Source organism: Triturus cristatus, chromosome 12 (assembly GCF_964204655.1).
Source record: "Triturus cristatus chromosome 12, aTriCri1.1, whole genome shotgun sequence".
Lineage (NCBI taxonomy): Eukaryota > Metazoa > Chordata > Amphibia > Caudata > Salamandridae > Triturus > Triturus cristatus.
Genome location: NC_140595.1, coordinates 556,366,575 through 556,385,604, shown reverse-complemented (window position 1 = coordinate 556,385,604; position 19,030 = coordinate 556,366,575).

Below are 19,030 nucleotides of genomic sequence, written 5' to 3'. Positions count from 1 at the left end.
TCTCCGTCTGTGTATGCTCTTCCGGGTGTGAATTTGTTTTTTTAGTGCATTCTTACAACCTTGTGAGTGTAAGGTGGTCCATAGGAGAGCAAAATGTTCTCTCCGTCACAGCATGCTGCTTTAATTATGAGTGCATGTTTTAGTCCTTGTTAGTGCATGCTGTAATTCTTTTAGCTCATTTTATTTTTGAGTGGGTTTAGTGCCCTTTTTGAATGTGTTATTTTCGTGTGTGGGTATTGTTCATGTAGGGACAGCATGCTGTTACAGTTGAGGCTGAATATAACTATATGTGAGTGCTGATTCATCCCTTTGTGAATACACTTGTTTTGTATTAACACGTTTACGCATTTGTAAATTCATTTTGATATTCTCATTTGTATTATAGCTGACTTTGTGACTGTATGATTTTCTCACTGAACTGTGAGGGTGTCATGACATTTTATTGATGGACTGTCCTCAAAGTCCCTTTCTTGAGGGGCTTTCCAATAGGTTAGGGTAGACAAATCTCTCAGAAAAAAAAATCCTTTAAGGGACTCCCCAGTTTATAAAGTGTGCATGCATCAGCAACAGCGTTCAAGGGACGGGGTGGCCGAATGCCTTGCAAGACACACTTATATGTGGGCAACAATCTCCTACTGTGTCCCTGATAAATTCAGCAATAGTCTGTGCATGGGCTATGCACATCCTGAAAGAGAGACCCTCATGGATTTCCCTTGACTGTGGAGGACAGGAGATATTTCCACAAAACTTTATCGAAATAGGTGCTACTCCAGTCCAGATGCATATCATAGGTGGGCCTGTGTTGCTGAAGGCAAGTAGAATTGAGACGGCGTCAGGACATGGCTGAATAATGGCTTTGTAGGAGTCTGCTAGACCTTATTCTGGAGCCTGATGTTGGAGGCCTGCATTTATTTTGGAGTTATTTGTGATGTTGGGAGGTTGGAAGTTGCTGCTGACACCTGCTGTCCCATTTGCAACATGGTTAAAGTTGATGGGAGTGGGTGGACATAAACGACATAGGTGGAGACTTCTATACCTGAAGTACTGTTTTCAATCAGTGAGGCATAAACATAAGAAGAGGCCCACAAGGTACTATTGTCCTCAATCTGAATCTGGTTCAAGCTAATTTCCACAAAGTGTCACACATATTCAAAGTAGTTGAAACCATGATGATAAAAGTGGTAGAAGATGTGATGCAAATGTGAGTGGGGATTTTCAGCTTTCAGCACAAGATGAACAAGTTGGGAAAACATGCTGAGGATGCCAAGGGAGGCTCTATGTGCAGCCACATCCATATGGTTGGCATGCTGGAGTGGCCAAAGAAGCACAACACACAACACTTTGTATAAGATTGGATAAGGAAAATATTCTGTTCCAGTTCGTGCTTTACTATGTTCATAATTGAAAGGGCATATAGAATTATGATGCATCCTCCATGCTTGAGTCACCTCTCTAAATTCCCAAAAGGTTTATGATGAGGGCAAGAAGGTACTCAGAAACATGGGACTGAAACATATGCAGTTTGTCTGGCAAAACTTAAGGTGGTTTGTGGCAACTGCTCAAGATTCTCCTGAAACATGAGCCAACTTGGGGCTGAGTGACCACCAGGATCTTCCCCAACAAGCAGCCATTTGAACTGTTATAAAAAGTGGCTGCTGGCCAGAGATCCGTATACTGGCACCCCTTCAAATCCTTCCTCATTGGGAACAGCCAAAGTCCCCCATAGAACATCAGTGCACTTGATGATGGTACATTGGCATAGAGCTCTGGTCTCTATAGAATCTTAAGCGATGAACAATCTTTGCACACTACACACTTCCTATCCTAAATGTTGATAAGAAACACTGCATGCATCCTTCCTAGAACTCCTAAAGGCTTGTGAATATTAGAGAATACTTGATTAATGTATTTTGTTTTGTGATGATGAGGCCACCCTGGAGAATCACAGATGTGACTTTATTGTATCTCGGTTACAGTTTTGATAGGGGTGATTGGAAGGTACTGGCCCCAGACCCTTTGAATTCTTCCCGCCTCAGGAGCATCTGTTACGATGGGACATTGCCCCATACTTGAATGAGCTGCAAGCCGAGTAGGAAAAAGGCTGAAAGAGTAACTAGGTTATGTGCTCAGACATTTATGGGAGGCCGCATACTTTCTGTTTGTTTTGGTTCCTCAGCCAAACATTTTGTAAATTTTGAATTTATAGGGTGGGGACAAATGTGAATGGCATGCTCTTGTCTCCAGATTGAATGAGCCCAAGCACAAATTGTCACATTTGATTGGCCTAGGCATTGTAGGAGTGGACAGTTTGAGAAGACGAGTGATGGAGCCTATGCCAGTACTGGAAGAAGAGTGATTTCAAGATGAATGGAGATGGAGCAGCGTAATTTAAACTCCACCCTTACACACCACAGAAATGCATTTATACATATGCACCTGACATTATATTAATTGTGTGCCTTAACTTTATTTACATGAGTGAAGCATTCAAACACATTGCTGCAATATATTTGCTGTAGAAACTAGAGATTTACACATATGTGCACTAATGTTCAGTTTAAACATGAATAATGTATTCTTTATTCATGTTTTATGCTTACACTTCAAGTTACATTTGTTTATGTAAACTTGTATTCTTTTGCTCACGTTTTGCAGTACTTAACACGTGTGCAGGCATAACCATGTATTTAAAATGCACATTAAATGATCATTTAAGTTAGCCAGACTACAGACCTCTGTTGAAATGCTTTTTGCTTAGCCAGCATGTTTTCCCTTTTCCTTGCAAGTTCATTATCATCATTTACATTAGTTAGAGAAAGGTTTACTGTCTATATTAAACAACTGATGGAGAGGCCTGTGAGAGACTTGACATTGAACATGAAGGAACAATGGTCGCAAAGAAGCTTTCTGTTCTTTGTGTACCAGGATGGCAAGATGTTCAAGGCTGAGAATGGCAGCTTCTGTTCGATGCATTGGGGATTCAGAGCTATGTTTCAGATACACTTGAGTGGTGCTCTGATTGGTTACTGGTGCTGGAAACAGAGATAATGTGCTGAAATCTTCTGTTAGTTTTATATTGGTGTTGCCATAGTTTGAGTTAAGAGAGATCCCCTTTAAACTTTGAGAGGAACAAACCTCTCTGCTTGCCCTATTTTTGAAAGTGTGAAGCTTTATCCTAAACACTTATTTCCTTTTCCTTAGACTTCTACCGAAGTCTGATCATGTTAGCACCTTCCTCTTCTATTGCTCCCGATTTAGAGATCCTTGATAGATAAATCCATACTTGATCCATGTTTAGAGAAGAGAAGGAAAGTTTCTTAATGGAACACCTGTTCACTTTTATCTGTTATTGTAAAATTGTGGCTGTTACAGTTCTGTGTCTCATTCTGTTGCGTCTCAACCAACTGAGATATTTTGCTTTGCCTTTTGTACTAATGTCCTCTTTGAATTTGCAATTGGCTTGCATATTTACTGGGTTGATTGGTAATCCAAATAAAACCCTTTAACCATAGTCATTGATTCTTGGTCTTCAATGTGGAGTCACATGGGCTTAACAAGTTAAATTGCATTGTTGATGTTTTCTCCCTTTCAAAGATTCATGTCAGCTATAAAGGTTCATCTAATCTATTAAGTAACAGCTTTGATGACTTGACTAAGAAATCACATGTGTAAGACCCAGGATGCTCCAGCATGAGGCATTGAGACCCCTAGAGGGACTGGGGTTGACTATCTGACATCTTACATCTTTAAAATGACATGTAATGAGTCTCCAAATGATGAATCAATTTTGAACGCCATGGTGCTAACTCACAATCATAATAGATAAAAGATGGATTCTGATCTCAAATGTTATGACGTACATATAGCAGTTCTCTGGGACAAACACATTACCCAAGAAGAAGAACATAAAATTGCTGAAAGGCGAGGAGGTCATTTCTATTACCTCTCATAGACATCCTATACAGAGGAAGCAGGCATATGGATAGCCCTAGAAAGACAGTCTTTCATAACATGCACTAAGATAGACTCAGATAGAAGATGTTTGTTTATAGTGGGAAAACTACATAGTAAGAAACTTATCTTACTAAACATTTACTTCCTTAATGCTGCTGAAAACCTGTTTTACCCTGTTATGGCTAGCACCTGCCTACAAAACATTTGTACACGTATGATAGGAGCAGGAGATTTTAATTTAGGAAACTCGCCTAGACGAGAAACATTATGAACAGGAGTGCAAGAATTTTACCTCCTAGATATATGGTATGAACAACACGAATACAAAAATGGAAAATGACAAATTTATCCTCACCAGGGACACCATTGAAAAAATCCTTCCATGAATGGTAAACTTGATCAAACAATTTTGAAAGCAAATAAATAAAACAATGATTTTTAGCCCGTGAAATGCTTTTTGTTTTCTCTGTGAATCTATTTTTCTTTTTTTGGCACCACATTTTGAGGTCCTCATTCCTCTGTTGGTATCTTTATAGTTGAAAGTAATGCATTGCTCATGTGTAGAATAAGGAAAACATGTAATTAAGTTTTAATTACAACTATACTTTCTTCCTTTATTGTACTTTGTTTTTTTGTGCATGCCTCGCCTCATTACATCCATCCAAGAAAACAGTCTATAGATTGTCACTCTTCCCTAACATTTTCTGCAGCACTTATGATTAGGTCTTCGGAATTTAAATAGGTTTAAAGATTAGTGTGAAAAAGTGGCTTCATACATGTAAGTGAAAAATAAAAAAAGTAAAACATGTGGCTCTTAACCTAAATTGAATGATATTTCTCTTGCAACTCTCCCAACACCCAACTGGTTGCAAATAGTTTTTGTGTTAATGATTAAATATAGATGTGCAAGCACAATGTAAACAAATGTTAAATATAGCACCAACACGTACGATTTTCTCATGAATATATCATATTTCAAGTCACTATTAATAATTACCTGTAATTCAAATGTACAATATAAATTACATTTTTTCACTTGGCAGAATCATGACTAGAATAGAATTTTTCTTAATGCCTAGAGACTCTCTAGAGCAAAATCCATACTCTTGCTGATTATACCACTCAAAAAATGTGCTGTCATTTTCAGGACTTGTCTTTTATTGTTATTGACTGTAGAATTACTGTTTTGGCACATTCATTCTTTCCATGACCTGGGGTGAATTTCCAAAACATTTATGAGTACAAATTGTAGTCTACAGGAGTAAGCTTTTACATACTCTCCCTATTAGTAAATGTGCAAAGAGTGCAGAGTCATTTTTTATTTGTACAAACTGTATTTGAATATTGCCTGCTTATTACCATTTTATTTGGGCCAGACTGAGTTACGAAAGCAGCCCTGGCACAAACCCTCAAACCAGCCCTCCCCCTTGTTTCCTTGCACAATCTCTCTCTTCTCTCTCTCCTTCTTTCCTCTCTCTCTTCTCCCTCTCCCTCTCCTATCACTTTCTTTCTAGCATCTCCCTCCCTCCCTCCTTCTCTTTCCCCCTCTCTTGAAGTCTCCCCATGCCTGCTGCAATAAACTTCAGGGAGCTGGAGAAAGTAACAGAGACAACAGAAGCAGCATTGGGCTTTCAAAACCAGCCTCAAAGGATTCCAGCTCACCGGGGAAATGCCTGGTGGAATAAAAGCCTGTCCAGACCCGATTTTAAATGTGTTGGGGCCAATTGACAAAGGCATGCAACAGTAATTAAAAGAGTACTACAGTAGTCCTACTTTATGTACTCTAAACTGCCTTAATGAATAGGCCCCTCTTTGTTGAATAATTGGAAAATTGCTCAGCTTTGAAGACAGACCAGTAACGCTTCAGTTTGGTATCCTTTAGTGGAATAGGCCTCACTGGTTCCCATTTCGATAACTTTATTCTGTGTTTTCAAATTTAATGTATATTTTTAGGTTTGGCATTAGCCAAGACCTTTTGAGTTTACTAAAATGTGTATACTATACTTACATATGCAGGCTTTCAGCCACCTCTGTTCATCATTGGTCTGTTATTGAGTCATTCACATTTTGTTTCCGCCCAATACAGTATATAGCATGGGGTATTGGGTCAGCTTACTTAAGCCACAGGTTAACTTCACTTTAGGTGACTGCATTTTACTCTCTCACAAGGAGCACATCCACACACAAGCTATTTCCCTTAAGTGCCAGTGTTTTTGTTTTTACTTTATAATAACTTTAGTGTTACCTTTGTGTTTAGAGCCTGATATGCTAGCAGGTGCATCTGATACACATTCCATCTTTATCAGATGCCATATCGGGCCAATGCTGTTGTAAATTCCTTTCAGAGTATTTTGCTTTTCTGACTGCTGCTATTTCACAGCATACCACATCTGAATGCGTCCATTTGAAACTACTCTGTAATTAGTTATCCTCTTTTTACATTTTTCTTTCTTTACTTCCTAATTTTGTTTTCTTTCTTTCTTTCTTTCTTTCTTTCTTTCTTTCTTTCTTTCTTTCTTTCTTTCTTTCTTGCCTTCTGCCATCTCTTTCATTCTTTCCTTCTTTTTCCTTTCTTCTTTCTTTCCCTCTCTTTTTCATTCTTCCTTTCTTTCTTTATTTCTCCTATTTTTTTCTGTCTTTTTCTTTCTTATCTTTTTTTTCTTTCTTTTTATTCCTGTTTTCTTCCCCTTCTTTCTTTTTCCTTTCTTTCTTTCTTTCTTTCTTTCTTTCTTTCTTTCTTTCTTTCTTTCTTTCTTTCTTTCTTTCTTTCTTTCTTTCTTTCTTTCTTTCTTCCTTCTTTCTTTCTTTCTTTCTTTCTTTCTTTCCTTCTTTCTTGCCTTTTCTTTTTATTTAGATGAGGGCCTGACATATTCCCCAACAATACATTTTTGAAAAAACCATGACAACACAAAAAAGAATTGCCAAATGCTGGCACCGAACACCGGACCTATAGGCTTTGTTAATGCTGGTTTCAGATTAGAACGAGCTGTCTCCACAATGTAATGCAAAGTCCATAAAGAACAAATCAACTTAGCCATGTGTAAAATTGCATAATTCTTCACCATTCATAAATATTGAATAATATTTTCAATCGGAAGATGAAAATCTCCCTGGTTGTGGAGTAAGGGACTGAGGAATCAGATTTGAGTCTCCGTGGTGGCTCAACATTGTGATTCTGAATAAATAACGTAATCTCCCCGTGCCTAAATGAAAAAATTATGTTTAATGTAACTGGTGCTCATGTAAATCTTTGGGTTGAGATTGCGCTATATAAAACTGCAAAAAAAAAAAAAGAAACTAACATTTACAGGCACTGAAAAATAAATATTATTGTGACGTATTGTAAATGTGTGGTACTTATTTAAAAAACCATCCTATCAACACCTAGGTAAATATGACCAAGACATCCAGAAGCAGGGCTGGAGCTAAGGAGTGTGTTTCACGTGCTCTTGCTGGACATTCGAGCTGGTTAATATATTTTTTTCATTTCAAAAGAAATTTATTATTTTAAAAGCGCAAATATGACACATAAGATATAAACCAAAGTGATACAATTGATATCAGACAATAAGATAATAAATACATTAGTATACAATTAATTGGTAGGAGAGCAATTCATTGTCATTCATTAATCTGCAGACATCAGATAAATAAATACTTAAGGAGGGAAGACCCAAAATGGTGTCTGGCAAAGATATATATCAAAAGTATCACCTACAGATGGCAAATTAGGGAGAAGAGGGAAGAGAAGAAAGGAAGAAAGAAAAGACGGAAAGAATAGGAAAGAGAAGAGGAAAGAAAAAGAGAGACAAAGAGAAGGAAAGGAAGAGGAGAGGATTTCCAGAGGAATCACCCAACACACAAGACAACACTAACCAGACAAATCAAAGGGATATTGTTCCACCACCCCTTCAGAGGCCATCTTCATGTATGAATCTAGGGCTACCCATACACCAGAGGAAATAGAAGGAGAAAGATGAGCATGATCCACTGACGTATGAGCACTTCGTAGAAAGGAAACCCAGGCCCACCAAGTATGGTAAGAGACAGACGAAAAGGATTTCCACTCCATGAGAATTACTTTGACTGCAATAGTTAACAAGAGGTCCAACAACTGGAGCTCCATGGGATCTAAAGGCAGAGGGACTGGGGCCGCCAACGGACCCAAAAGAATTAATGGAAGAGACAGTTGGAATTTGATGCTAAAGATGAGCATAAGGTGTTTGTGAACTAAATCCCAAAAGGGTTGGAGAAGGGAACAATCAAGGAACATATGTTGAAAATCGCCTGGTAGAAGCCCACAACTCCAGCATAAATCGTCTTCTTTGAGATTGAGTGAATACAGACGACTGGGAGTCCAATGAAGAAGATTAATAGAGAAAAACTTAGACTGCGTTAGAGAAGGGGCAATTTTGTTACGAAGAGAAAATTTACCAATATCTTGCCAGGTATCAGAAGAGATATGAGCAGTGACAGTATGATCAAAATGATGTAACCATTTTTGCTGTGTGACAGTATGGGAAGGGAGTGTAGAGGACGATAAAAATTTATAAATCCGAGACGCAACATGACCAGTCCTGATCCAAAGCTGAAAGAGCGTAATCAGCGGGGAAGAAGGATGAAGGTGTACTTTAGCAAGTGCAACCTTAATCTTAAGAAAAGTATAAAAATCTAAATTAGATAAAGAAAAATGTTGAGCAAGGGATGAGAAAGGGGAAGGATCATTGTTGGAATCATAGAGATGTTTAACAAGTGAGACACCTTTCCCAGCCCAGTAAGACATCAACTCAGGGTCAATATTAATTTTGATTTTAGAATTGCGCCAAATAGATGACCATCTAGTTTTATGTATTGGAACTGCTACCCTCTTATCAACCTTACGAACCGCAGCAATAGTGTCTAAAATAATAGAGCGAGAAAATGGAATAGAAAGGGTGTTTGTGGTCAAAAAAGATGCAGTCGGAAGAGGGGAGGCCAGTTCCTGTTCTATTGTCAACCAAGCTGGAGCATGAATAGATGGGGAAGAAAACCAAAGGGCACCCTGGGACGCCAGAAAAGCAGTTTGATATTTCCCCCAATCAGGAAAATTACAGCCCCCCATATCATAAGATTTCCGTAAAAATTTATAAGCAATCCTAGCCCTTCTATCATTCCATAAAAATTTAGAAGTAAGCAGATCAAGTTCATGGAAGAAGGAATCAGAAAGCCTTACTGGAAGCATAGAGGAAACAAAATTAATAATAGGAGTGATCATCATTTTTAGAGTTTGCATACGGCCCCACCAAGAAATATGCTTCGGAGACCAATTTTCTAAAAGACGTCTCACCTTGAGAATAGCTTGGGATTCATTATAAGAAGCCGTAGCATATAGGGTGGAACAAAAGTAGATACCCAGATACTTTAAGTGTTGGGATTGCCATTTAAAGCCCGCCGAGCCCATATGAGAGGAGAAGCAGTAAGCATTTAAAGGAAACATCTCTGTCTTATCTTTGTTCAGAGTGTATCCTGAAACTTTTGAAAAAAGAGCAATCGTATCCGAAATAGCAGGGATGGCCAGAGCAATATCATCAGAAAAAATGAGAACATCATCTGCATATGCCGCAGTTTTTATCTGATGAGACCCAAAAGAGAACCCTTTAATATCTGGATGCGAGTCAATCATTCTGAGGAGAGGATCAATGGACAACAAAAATAGGAGGGGGGACAAAGGGCATCCTTGTCTAGTGCCCTGACAAAGGTTAAAAAAGGAAGACGTAGCACCATTCACCCGTATATTAGCTCTAGGTCGGGAGTAAAGAGACATAACCATACGAATAAAGGAGTCACCAAGATTGTGTGCACGTAGGACCGCTCGTAGAAAAGGCCAAGAGACCTTATCAAAGGCCTTTTCAGCGTCAAGGGCCAAGGCTGCCGCCGGAAGATTAGATCGTTTAGCGGCGCCAAGAATATGACAAAAAGTACGAATATTATCCCGTGCAAGACGCCCCTTTACGAAACCTGTTTGGGAGGGATGAACCAAATGAGGAATAAAGGACTCTAATCGTTTAGCTAAAATTTTAGCAAAGATCTTGGCTTCCATGTTAAGGAGGGATATGGGACGAAAATTTTTGGGATCTGCGTGATCCTTCCCGTCTTTGGGGATAACTACAATAGTAGCATCCGCCGCAGAACCAGACACAGAGCCATCCTTAATAAACGCATCAAAAACGGATTGGAGTTTCGGGACAATCACGGGAATAAAGGTTTTATAAAACGCAATAGGATATCCATCGGGACCAGGAGCTTTACCAGACCGAGTAGCTTTAATCGCGGAAATGATTTCATCAGCAGTAATCGGGCAGTTTAATGATTGATTATCTTCCTCCGAAACAACTTTCAAAGGAACCGACTTCAAGAACTCCTGACATTGTTCAAAAGAAGCTTGAGCCGACGGGGTATACAAATTGTTATAAAAATCGCGGAACACCTCAAGGATTTCTGCAGTTTGAAATTTTTTCCTACCAAGCTGGTCAGTAATAGAAGGAATTTGGAAAGTGTTACAAGAAGATTCCTGGAACTTTAAAGTGGCAGCAAGAATCTTGCCCGCACGATTTCTTAACAGCAGTCTCTTAGATTTCTGAGCCTGCAGGCCAATATGAGCTCTCTTAGTGACTATAGAATTGTATGAATATTTTAGATTTTTAATAGATTGGAGGCAGGTCTTGTTCTGAGAATGGCGGAAAAGGGATTCCTGACGTTTGATCTCATCTGCTAAGTCCGTGAGTTCCTTTTTAATGGCTGCGTTTCTCTTCGACATACATTTAATGACCTGACCACGAAAAGTACATTTAAAAGAGTCCCAGAGAACAACAGGGGAGCTGACTGACCCAACATTCTCAATAAAAAAAGTCTCAATGTCATTGGAAAACTCTCGCACCAAGGACTCATCATGTAAAATTTCTGTGTTGAGTCTCCACGAGCGAGCTCGTGCCCTAGGGACAAAGGAGGTAAGAGTAAATGTGACTGCGGCGTGGTCAGAAACTAAAATAGGATGAATAAGCGGAGAAGAAGAAAATTGAACCAGAGAAGAATGAACCAAAAGATAGTCAATGCGTGAAAAGGACGAATGAGGGGAAGAAAAAAAGGAAAAGTCACTACCAGTGGGATTATGAAGACGCCATACATCCTGAAGATGGGTAAGAGAGCACATATTAATCATTTGTTTGTGTGCTTTAGGGGGACGAAAGTTAAAGGCAGAATTCCTATCCAAGATAGGGTCCATTGGCAAGTTAAAGTCACCACCTACAATAAGATTACCAGAGTGAGGAGTATCCTCGAGCTTTTTGGTAATCGCATTCCAAAAGGCCGGGTCATCCTTATTGGGGGCATAAATATTCATGACAAATAAGTCAGCATTACCATCGGACAACTTAGATAATAACCAACGCCCCTCCGTATCCTGTTCAGAGGAAACGATAGATAAGCCAGAGTGTCTAGAAACTAAGGTAATTACTCCATTCCTTTTACCACAAGCATCTGAACAAGCAACATCAAAGACCCACTCTTTCTTCAGAAACAACGCCTCCTTGGCAGAGAGCTTTGTCTCCTGAAAAAGGACGAGATCCGAAGAAAGAGATTTACAGTAATCCAAAATCTTTGACCTTTTGACTGGATGATTTAACCCTTTAACATTAAGGGAAAGTATATTTAGTCCAGACATAGAACCAATATCAGGAAAAAAAGATATTCCATATGTGGCAAATGAAGCGCAACAACCAGGAGGGCTAACCAGCAGACATCAACAACCAGCACAACACAGGGTGAGACCAAAGAGGAAATCCGAAGAGAAGAAAGGAAAGAAGAGGAAAAAGAAAGCAGGAGAGTACAGAGAAAGAGAGAGAGAAGAGCCAATCCGGCAGGTCTGAAAAAGACCAAATTCATACAAGGGGGGACATGGAAAAAAGAGCGAGGGGCCAACAGGAGACATAACAACAACAGCATAAAAAGCCCCAGAGCAGTGCATAACCGGTTATACAATTAAAAGGAAGGCACTATCTAAAAGCTAAGAACCGGAGATAAGTATCACTTATTAGAAGACAAAGCAAAATGAGAAACTGTAAAGGCAACACATTTGACCAAATTAATGTATAGATAACAACTAAAATAAATCATAGAGAACGGTAGGAGCAGAAAAGAGAGAAAAAGAAAGCACGATCAGGCATTAAGAGCTGGTGAAAAGAGAACTAAGAGAGAACAATAGTATTAGGTAGAACCAGACCAAAGCGGACTCCAACAAAAGAAAAAGGACCATAATGAAGAGAAAAGAAGAAATACACTCTAAAGTATACTATATGATATAATATGGGAAAAATACGTGAAATATAATAAAAAACGGTATATAGCATCTTATCAATATAGCAATCAGTGAATCCCTATGGCAGTTAAATAAGAGGCCTAATACTAAATATAAATATGTAAAGTCTATATACAAACTCACAGATGACTTGGCATGAATAAATAAGGCCATATACACGCAAACTGGTAGAATAAATATGCTTGGCTAAATAAGTAAACATGTAGATAAGAGAGGCATAAATCTATCAAGAACAAAGCATCTCTAAAACAAACTAACCTACTCGAAAAAAACAGTTAATGACACAATGTAATCAAATCACGCAATGAGAAAGTCAATAAAGTAGGTATCTATATGAAACAATATGGGAAAAATAAGTGAAACATAATAAAAAACGGTAGGTAGCATCTTATCATATAACAGACAGAGAAACCCTTATGACAGCTAGATAAGAGACCTAATACTATATATAAATATGAAAAATCTATATACAAACTTAAAGATAACTGGCCATGAATAAATAAAGCCATATACACACAAACTGGCAAGATAAATATGCATGCCTAAGAAAGTGAACATGTAGGTAAGAGGGGCATATGTCTGCCAAGTACAAAGCATCTATAAAAAACTAACCTACTCGAAAAAAACAAATAGTAACACAATGTAAGCAAATCACTCAATGAAAAAAACAATAAAGTAGGTATAACTAGCAACTATATGAACGACCAATACTGACTCTAAGTATAGCCATAAATAAACACTTAATAAACATATATGAAAAAAACACCTAGACAAACCAAACAACAACCAATGAGAAAGCAAAGGAACAAGCAATGACCTACTCCATAAAGTACGAAGTAACAGAAAACAAACATGAAGCAAAAGGAACGACCACAACAGAACAAGATAAACCAAAATTTACCACAAAAATCGACGCACATACCGAAGACACACCCCTGGAAGGAAAAGGACCGTGACCTAATACGTCGAAAGACAAACTGGGGAGGCAATGAATAACAGGACGCTACGCGGACAAAAGTGAAGTCACGCCAACAAGAGAAGTCACCACAAAAAATTGAAAGGTTTATACACTGAAACTAACAACACTAAAGACCAAAACACCATAACAATACTAAGGGAGCACCAATAGACGACAAAAATACGTCAAGACCAATGGACATAGAGACCACTGCGCAGATCTAAAAGCAGCTAGGCCTAATAGATCTGACAAAGACTAAAGACAATGCATTATGTATAGCCACCTCAGGTGCCAGAAGAACCAGGAGCATGTGAAGCCCCCGTTTGAAGATCCATCTGTAGCTCCATTTGATTATCCAGAAACGAGGCTAAATCCGCAGGTTCGTCAAAAATTCTGACACGACCCTTGAAAGTAATGCGGAATTTTGAGGGACCAGCAAAGGAGAAGGGAATATTCATTTCAGACAAACGCTTCCGGAGATTAAGAAAGCCTTTCCTCCTCATCACCGTGTCTCTGGCAAAGTCTTGAGAAATTGAAATACGATGGCCATTCCAAGAGACAGCTCTAACCTTCCGCATATGCGCCAAAATCTGCTCAGTATGTTGATGACGCAGCGGCTTAAAAATTATCGCTCTTGGTTGCGTAGCAGACTTGGGGCGAAAGGAGGGGACACGGTGTGCCCGTTCCAGTTCAAAATCTTTGTGGAAAGAAATTTGTAGTGTTGACGGAATCCATTGATAAAGAAACTCAATCATGGAAGATGCATCTTTCTCAACATCTTCAGGAAGACCAAAAATACGCAGATTGGATCTACGATTACGATCCTCTTGTTCAGTGAGGTCTCTCCTCAAAGCTGCCATAGAACGCTCTATCTGCGTGAGAGATCTAGAGTGCTTTTGCATGGTATCCTCTGCGCCACTAATCCGTGCTTCTGTACCTGAGACACGAAGGGAAAGGGCCTTGAAATCTTTCCTGATGGCTAACACCTCCACTTGCAGTAAATCTGTATTGGTCTTAGTAGACTGCGCAATCTCATAAACCTCATTAAGGCGCGCCAGAATGGACTCAAGAGTCGAATTAGTGTCTTTAGGAGCAGACTCAGGTGTTGGGGATACCTGTTTGGACCTCTTAAGAGATGCTTTAGATTCCTTAACGTCTTTGGAATTCGGTGAAGGGGCCATATTTTCAGCCATAGGGCAGACCACCTCAGCAGAATACAAAATACACCTCCTCAGATAGAGTGAGACAAGGAATGCCAGGGGTTGTAAAACCCTCAATGTGTGAGAGGAAAAATGGGCAGGAAGGAATCATGCACTTGCATCAGAAAGAGCCGGGCATAAAATATCGCAGGCGATCCCAGTCAGAAAGAACACCTCACGAAAAGAACTACAGGCGCCAGTAGTCAAGCACCGACTCCGAAAACCACCAGGATCAAGCCAAGAGCCAAAAAAGCCTCACATAAGGAAGTGGCAGTGCGTTTGACGACGAGGAAAAAACCAGAAACCTCAAAAAGTTCACACAGTGGGTCTCTCAGCAATAGGCGATAGAAAAAAAGAACAAAATAAGCTCAAGAAAAGTGAAATAACGTCACCAGCTCCTGAATGCCTCCATTCCTGACAGGATAGACCAGTAGCGTCGTCTTGTAGAAGCGAGAGAAAAACTCCCTCACAGCAGAAACAAAATGGCGGCCGCTCGTGAAAGCCTGAAGCGTCACTTAAAAATGCCGATAAATGAACTCTGGCCGCTCTTCACCACCAGAGACCTCCCTCGTAGCATGCACGGCAGTTTCCCATGTAAGATAACATCTTCTGCGCAGAGCGGGGCAATATTCAGCGTCAGCAATGCCTCCGTCGGCCCTCTCTCTTTACGGAGCTCAAGCGCGATCCGCCATCTCGCAGCGGCGCGCAAGCCACGCCCCGCTGGTTAATATATTTTAAGCGCACTAGCGAGACAGTTCGTCAGCCATTCAAAAAGGAGTTATGCTGTCAGCAGGCTGTTGGTTTCCTTAATTCCAGACGGACCTTAACGGGCCATAGAATATCTGGCGACATGATATAGGGATCTGTGATATGTGTGTGAAGTCATCACTCGCTGCCAATGGATTCACGATAACTTCAAGAGGAAAATATGTTTTTAATATTTTCACTTGTCCATACTTTATGGTAAAAGAATTGATAAGAAATGTATTCACTTTGTGTGTGTTTTCTAAATCGCTACATTTTATTTGTAATAATCGTTTTTCATATGGTGTAATGTTTTTATTACATTTTGCACCAGTGATTCATTGTTTTGACCGTGCACGTTTAGAAAGCATAAAAAAAGACAAATACATTGTTTTTTTTCTTCCGATTTCGAGAAATGACTTCAAACTGTAACATTTTGTGGTCTGTGTTTGTCTACTCTGAACTGTCTGTCTTCAAAGTTTCACTATTAATCATTGCTTATATGATGAAAACATATATGTTTACTACTCTGTGGGTTGTTAAACAAGCTGTTCTCTTTCCTCTCGAATGCCCTCCCAGTGCACCTTCAGTGGCAGCCCGTGCAGGTAAGCATGGTGAGGTGGGGTGGGGTGGGTGGGCTTGGGGAAAACAAAATAAATAATTTAATAAAAGCACTTACCTTTTGCTCCCTGCATCACCACATAGCCTACCCTTGACTTACCCACAGAATGAAATGATGCATGTGACCCATAGCCTGCCTATGAATTACACACAGCCAAAACAAATGATGCAAGCAACCCATAGCCCACCCACAACCTACCTGCAAACATGGGGCAATGCAGTAACCTTCAGCCTGCCTATACCTTAGTTAGATACAGCCAAAATGCACCACTGTTTACCCACAGCCTGCCTACAACTTACACACAGCAAAAGGTGTGACACATGAGACTCATAGCCTGCCCATGACTTAGGCACAAACAGGGCTGGACTGGGAACAGCAACCAGCCCTGGCAGATTGCTGCTCCTCCGGCTCCTTGGACTGGGGGGTGAGGTGCTAGTAAGAATCACCGCTCCTGTTTTTCTTACAGGGGGCCGATATTGCAGCTCTGCGAGAAACGCCCGGTGCCCACTACGGCCAGGCAGGCCCTGCGCACAAACAAAGCATAACACATGTGACTACCAACCTGCCCACGTCTTGCTCATGCTTCGACACATACAAAATAACTCACCCTAACCAGCTTGTCCAAGACTTAAGCAAAACACTTGACCAAAGACTGTAAAGGTGACATGAAGCTACAAATGAAAAAACAGCCTTCAATTAGCTTAAAGAACGGTGAGAAAATGCACTTCCCCAACATACATGTCATCCAATGCCCAAAAACATCCGCAGCAACATGACCTTTCACTTCACCAACATGCATATCACCAAAATCCAATGTAGCTAGCAGCCTTACAAAATAGAACAATCTAGTAATCCAGAACACCAAAATCATGCACTTACCAAAAAGAGCTCCTCATTGAACAAAATGCATCAAGCTCAGCAAGAAAAGCAGAGCTGTAGCATATAACATACCATAACAATCACAGCCTATGCAATAGTATTCAGTCGCACTAAATAGAGCACATTCACTCCACTCCATAACTCAAACCTCAATGAAATGTTGCACACACACATTGCAACAACAAATGCTTGCCCACCTTTCCACCTGTGCCACGTGGACCCTCCTCTAGCACACACAATGCAATAACATGTATGAAACAATCACGGTATAAGCCTACACTGACTCACTTGATCACACATAGTGACCCAAACTCTGTGTCTAAAAAAGGAAAGTATTTAAACATTGTATAAAAATACATTGTCTATAACAAGTCCTCCATTACTAAATAAAACAAGCATTTTCAATGCAATAGGTCTCGCATTTGTGAGAATTTAAGCTATTGGCATTGTAAATGACAATGCCTTTTATTTATGTGTTTTTTAAAGCAACACATATATAAAAGGCATTGTCGCTTTTAATGCCAATAGCTCAAACTCTCTGAAATGCAAGGCCATTCTAATGGTGGCCACGCCACCTTCTTTAGACGCTGCTCACAGTATTCAGGATACAGCGAGCAGCGTCTAAAGCAAGGGGCGCGTCCAACATTAAAGTGAAAGCGGGGGTGGTGCGCTTTCACCTAATGTCCCAAAAGGTAACGACAATGTGGTCAATGTGGTCGACATGTTTCGCGCCCCTGCGGTCCAACCGGATCCGTGGCGCTTCCTCAGGACCAACTAAGAAGTGAAGTGTGCGTGAATGTGATCTGAGAGATATTTCCTACAGTGTGTATCCGGGCGTACAAGGTCGAAGTGACCCTGCACTCTGTTCTGTCAGATTTAAGATCGCTCCTGGATATTGCCTAAAGCTAAGGAGAAATGTGCTCCATAGACATGGGGACGAGCGTTCACACCTTCTTGGGAGTTTTGCTCTGGTGTGGCTTCTTACGAACTTACCCCAACCGTTCTTCGACCTTGTACGCCCGGATACACACTGTGGGAAATATCCCTCAGATCACATTCACGCACACTTCACTTCTTAGTTGGTCCTGAGAAAGCGCCACGGATCCGGTTGGACCGCTGGGGCGCGAAACATGTCGACCACATTGACCACATTGTAGTTACCTTTTGGGACATTAAACCCACCGGGGTAACACCTGACCTACGGGTTTTTTAGACTGTCAAGGGTATCAACCTCACCCTTTTTTTATTAAACAATATCCCTCAAGCTACCCTTAGACTTTTGTTAATATATCACGTCACACACACTACTGCACCACCATTATTTGTAGGACCCATACCACACACCAGCATGCACCAGACGGCGTTTTCTCTAAAAAGATCTCCGCCAAAGTGACCCTTTGGGGAACCCGTAGGGCATTGCAGCGCCGGCCCGACGAGGAGAAAAACGCCCGATGATGAAGCATGACACCTCTTGGGGTTTGTGAGGGCAACAAGAGAAAAGCACTGCTTTCCCCCTCGACACCTGGGTCCCATCTAGCCTAGGACCGCATTTACATACTTATTTCTGTTTCCTCTTTCTGCCACTTTTTCGGAACAGTGTCTCCTTATTTGATTGACATAGATTACACTACGGAGCACAGACACTGGACCATAACAGCTCCTGGTCCCCTCCTCTCTTTCTATATAGAAGAAGGCAGTACTGACACAATTGTGGCATAAAGAGGAGATGGGAGGAGGGAAAGATATATTTACATGCAAGCAGCTTTGCCTCGAAAGCTGCACACAGGCAAACAGTAACAGACCAGGAAACCAATAAAGAAAATAGTCCCCCCAAGAACACATAAAGAGCCATAGCGGATTGAGACAGTACTTAATCCCTGCTACATTGGAGGAACAGAAGGGAAAAAGGAGGAACAAAGAGGCAGGGCTGACCACTAGCAAGCAAGGATTTTTAAAGGGCACTGAAACAAACAAATCAAAAACAGGAGGATGGTTTTAAGCCAACATGAGAAATTACAACAGGTCTCAAATGTTTGACCTAAAAATGCATGTTAACACAACAGCGTAGGACAATGCATAAGCAAACAACATAGAGTAAAAAGAAGTAAAACCTACAGTAATGCACTGAAACTGATATCTACCACAAAATGCCGAAAGCTTTTCTGAAATACTAAAGCACATTTGTAATTGCAAGGCATTCAACTCGATGCTCGATTTTGACCTAGAAGAGTAGAGTATTGTTAAATCTCAGAAAATTCATATGAACAATTATCAACAACTGGCAACACTAGTGCAACGGTATGATAGACTTCCCTCCAGAA